At 38.1% G+C, this 5,300-nt stretch overlaps 1 non-coding gene across 1 annotated transcript; it reads left to right on the top strand.

The window, feature by feature from the left end:
* Nucleotides 1-491: 491 nt before the first annotated feature.
* Nucleotides 492-602, top strand: LOC119050859 (U6 spliceosomal RNA). The gene has a single exon (XR_005082824.2). It is a non-coding gene; the product is annotated as a U6 spliceosomal RNA (small nuclear RNA).
* The last annotated feature ends 4,698 nt before the right edge of the window (nt 603-5,300 follow it).

Here is a 5,300-nt window from a genome sequence, read left to right as displayed (position 1 = left end):
GGAACAGACTGTTAGACCAATAGTAGTCTTATAATAAAATTTATTAACCCAATCCTCTGATTATTTAGGTGGAATAATCGATGGGCAATGAGTACTGATTTGTTCAAGGGCACACAGTCAGCCCTTCAGTGGCAGAGTCCAGACTAGACCTCGTCACCTGACTCCCTTCCAGTGCCCCTTCCTGGGCTCCCTCAGATTATGTTTCATGTATTTGATAACATCAGATACATAGAACCTTTGTTAAGTAGTCGGCTAACTCCTTTGTCTTCCTCATTGGGGTCTTGATTTTCCTTACTCCAATGCTACATTTATGCTCTTCTGATTTTATGAGATTTTATATCACATTTTCTCCAAACACTTCAAGAGCTATCCTGCCAATTTAAACTATTGTTTCTGTTATTTATTTGAGTTTGGCTAAGTAATTTTCATAGTTATAAGGATAAGAGCTCCATAAATCATATCCATGATGTAAAACTGATCATCACCTATCTGCTAAAAAAATTCTAGTGAGATGCAGCACATTCTAAAATTGGAACGATACAGATTAGCATGGCCCCTGCACAAAGGATGACATGCAAATTCATGAAGCATTCCATATATTTTTAAGAATTCTGATGAGAGAAAAAGATGATAACAAATAAATAGTCCATGCAATAAAAAATTCTCAAGTAGACGCTAGTTAGAACTCAGATGGAATAGGCTGAGGTATTGTCAAATGCCAGAGTTCTTTGTCACTCTTGCCAAAACTGCTGCCATGGAAGCTTTAGAGAAGCAAAGAAAGCAATGGGAAGCACTAAGAGTCACTTTCCGCATCCCGGTAAATTTCATCGTCCTCAGTTCCATCCACAGCATTGCCGATGCCACATTTTTTAAACAACTTCACGACCACTTTCTTCTCAATGCCATTCTATGATCTTAGGATCCAATCACAAACCTGGGCGGTAGATGCTTCCTTGATTCTGCCTGTAGGTGTTAAATCATTACCAGCTGACTGTATCTATGATGTCCACTCTTCCTTCATTAGGACTTTAAAGGTGTGCCCAGCTTGTCTACTGACACATCAAGAAGTTGCAATTGGCTGGTTAGCATTCCAAGTATCACCTCATATTGGATTTTCAAGTCCAATGAGATTGCTTTTGCACTTTGTGTAACACGGGCTTTGAAGTGATCAAAAATAACAGAGCTGGTTTTTTAAGTAATCATCCAGGCCTTCATGACCAGACTGTGTTAAGCCAGATTTTCATGCCTTCTTCATTCATCCATCCTTTTCATGCACATGGACAATGACTCCACTAGGAATCTTTTCTTTCAGAAACACTTTTCTTTTAAAGATGATCATTAGTAACTTTGTCCCATCTGTAGAGCAGGCTAGAACAACAGTAAGATGTGTTTTCTCATGACCACTAGTTTTAACAGCCACAGTCTTTGCTCCTTTGACATCCATAGTTTTGTTGGATAGACATCAAATGTGAGTGTGACCTCATCCATATTAGCGATTTGGGACAGCTATAAGTCTTTCAAAGATTTATAACATGAGGATTAAACTCCAAAACTTAATCCTCACAGACTGCTGGAAGTTTGGGGGTAAGTTTCATTCATATCCTCATGCTCAAACCTTCTCTCTTCATAAAGTTAAAGCACCAGGCAGGTGTCCCTAGAAATAATCAATGTTATTTTCTTTTGCAATCCTCTTACCTTCTTCTTGTATCATCTTGATCTAAACAGAAATCCCAGTTTGATGCTGCTCCAGAATCCAGGTCTTCACCTCCTGCTCCACCTCCAGCCACTTTGGATGTTTCCCAGGCATGGCCTTCTGTCTTGTCATCTGAAGAAACTTTTCCTCCTGTTGCCTCCACAACCTGATGACACTCTCTGAGGGAGGAGTTCGAAAGTGTATCATGGCAGTGCTGCTGTCATACTTTTTACCATATGTAATAACTTTTTGCTTGAAACTCGCAGTGTATGAATACTGTTTTGACATTTTCCAAGGGATTTTTCCAACAGTTTCTCCCACCTAAAGTGCATAAAGAGAAATGTCACACTGTTTGCCCTATGGTAATAAAGTCGACATCACCTGTCTTACCAAGTGGATGACAATCAGCATCATCTATCTTATTCTGTGGATAACAATACATCACTATTTGTTTCATTTTGTTTAATCGTTGGCCAAAACTGCTTTCATTGCAAGTCTGTCCTAAGTTCAACAAAACTATCATATTCCAGAATATTATTTGGCATACAGATATCATTATTGCTTTCTAGAGTTATACTTTTAATTCATAAGCATAGATAAAAGAATTAAAAACATTTATATAGGTAAGGAATTAATACTACCCATGTACAATGTGCATCCTTATTTTTCCCCTCAAAAATTTGGGCAAAAAGTGCATTATACAAATATGGTACTTTTAATTATTGTATTTATTTGTGTCCAGCCTGTCTCCAGCAAAATAAAATGTGAAACCAAACAAAAAAAAGTTACTAAAAATGTGAAACGACTTATAATTTAAAAAATATAAAAACAAAATGATCAAAACAGAACTTTAAGCTTCCTGGCAGCTAAAGCAAAAGAAAAAATTGGAGTATTATTTCTTTCTTTCCTCTTGTCTAGTAAGAGAAAGAACACAAACACATGTAAAAAGATAGATTTTTATTGTCCTGGTATTAAATTACAGGAGGAATTATATATGGATGCAAAAAATAGCTATTGAACATCATAATGAATAAAACTTTCAATTGCAGTTTTTGTAGACACCACAGAGGTATTCTTTATATTAGCATTTCTTAAAATGGAAAAAGAATTAAGGAAGCAAAATTAACTCATGAGCATAATTATTTGTCTCAGAGAACTAAATTAGTGGGGTTGAACATTTCACAATTTCTTGTTCTAACTTGATTCAGGAATTTAGTTTGGAAAAAACTAAAGCAGTATTTCTGAAAGTGTGATTTAAAGAGTCCCTAAATCTGATTGTTCATGGTATCTTTTGAAAAATGAGGATTTCTGGGTCATACTCTAAAACTACTGAATCAAAATTTCAGGTCTGTATCTCAAGGTATCTCAACTGTAAATAAGTTGCCCAGGTGAATTTTATGCATATGATACTGGTTATTAACAATCTCAGAATCAAACCCACCCTTCTATATTCGGCCTGCTGAGACTGAGGCTGGGTTCCGGTAACCACATTTTTTCTTTGTCACCCAGCCCCCTGTTCGGTTCTGCCAAATAGAGGAACAACACAAACTAGGAGGAAGAAGGCAGACCATGATCCTTCCAGTTTGCTCGAAGTTATTTCCTGTCAGCTGCACCCAGCTTCCGAACTATAGCTGGGCAGTTCTAATTGCTTCCCATAACAGTTGGTTTAGTTTCCACTATCTTTCCATCTCCCAGAACTAGCCCCAAGGCCCCCACCTAGAGCACCAGCATCTTTTGAAATGTGGGCTCCAGGTCCTCTGGACTCTACCCTGCGTTCCTGAGGCACCAGCACCATCCAGGCAGCTTCCTCCAATGTCTAAATTCCTCCTCCAATTCTCTGGGACCCCAACGCCTATAATTACCAAATCCCTCTTAAAATAATTGGTGTGGTCCCTTTGTTCCTATGACCCTGACTGATAACAAACATTAAAGCTAGAGTTCTAGTGACTTACAGAATTAAGGGACAATATATCCCTTAGCCAAGGAATCTCTCAATTATCGATTGGTAAAAGTCCTCTTTTGGTGCCATTAAATAAAAGACTGGTGCAAAAAGCTTCAAGTACTATATTTTATTTCAAGTACTATATTTTAAATTTCTTATAGTACTATAAGAAATTTCTAGACACTTTGGTCTCCAGATGAACACGCAAAGTTGAAATTCTGTTTTCAAAAATCAAAATTTTCTACATAATATTTCCCAGATGCAGAGCTAATCCAGTTTTACAAAGGAGCAGCCCACATATGAGTCTGTGAGCGGAACAAAAATTTTTCTCAGAAAGAAGAAAAAGATTTTTACTCTTCTTAATGGCTTCTGTAGGAAGCATTACTCGCATTACCTGCAAGACAAAGACCAAACTTTGGTCCTATATTTAAAGCCATTCATGATGTTATACCTACATACCTCTTCAAACCCACGTCAATCATCTTTATTAGGGCTCTGCCTCTGCCTGAGCTGCCACACCTTTTAGGTGGATTCCTGCGTCTCTTGACTCAGGCAGTTTTATTTGCCTTGGAGTCCTCAGTGAATATACAGGTGCTAGAGCAATGTACAGGGTGGGATCTCAACACATGTTGGAACTGGCTTCCATTGCCTTCCTTCTACAGTAAGGTTTCCTCAGGATTCTTCTGTTTTGAACTGCCATAGCCGTCCCTTTATGTATATATGTTTCACACAACACATGTTGCCTTGTAAATTGCCAGTATATATGTCCAACCCTCTCCCCTAGATTATATAAATTCTTTAAGGACAAGCTATATATCATGTATCATATTGTATGTCCACAGTGCCTCACAGACTTGGCAGAGAATAGTGACCGTCCATGTTTGTTGAGTGATTAAATGACCTATGAATACTCTTCTACTTTTTTAATGAGTCATTCCTTTCTCCTCTACTATATTGTAGATGTCTCAAGTTATTTTGCAAATTTAAAGGGTATAAATAATTTCCAATATGCTTTATAATATGTCCGCAAGGTTGTAAAATAAGTTTTTATTTTCTAGATCTGCATCACATTTTCCATACATTAACTGTTTAAATTTCGGTACCAACTATGGAGAATTATTTTGTATTTTAACCAAGGAAATTAAGGCTCTGAGAACTTAAGTGACCTTGTCCAAGGTCACATAATGAGATAGTGATATTCCTGGAATCTGATAAGGACTTTTTCACATACATTGCATGGTCTCTCAGGAAGTTAGTGCTTACACAATAATGATGAAGGTGGTGAGCTCACCTGACAGATTGCTCTTCTTCCTCTGCAGAGCCTCACTTCGACACCAGGAAAAACCTGAGAGGAGACTCACAATTCCCAGCAGCAGCACCAGGTTGTGTGCTGGAATTCTGACCAGAAGTATAATGATCAAGCCAGGGAATCAGATTTCTTCTGGATTTAGAAAAGCATCTTTGTGTTCATGAAAGGAACTCAGTGGGTTGATAATACTACTGTGGCTCTTGGATCCCATCACCCCTTTATCCCAGCCAGGAGCATGGCTATGGGAGGAGGAAGGCAGGCAGCAGAAAGGTAAGTGTGGCTTCCCCACATACCGCTCCTTCCCATCTTAAAACTTAGAGTGGTTGCTGGATAACCCAGTCCTATGTTTTGGTTCA

The sequence above is a fragment of the Artibeus jamaicensis genome, unplaced genomic scaffold, assembly GCF_021234435.1.
Source record: "Artibeus jamaicensis isolate MK-2021 breed Jamaican fruit bat unplaced genomic scaffold, CSHL_Jam_final contig_388, whole genome shotgun sequence".
Taxonomy (NCBI): Eukaryota; Metazoa; Chordata; class Mammalia; order Chiroptera; family Phyllostomidae; genus Artibeus; species Artibeus jamaicensis.
The sequence above is the reverse complement of the archived record's forward strand: the minus strand, read 5'-3'. Positions and strand labels throughout refer to the sequence as shown.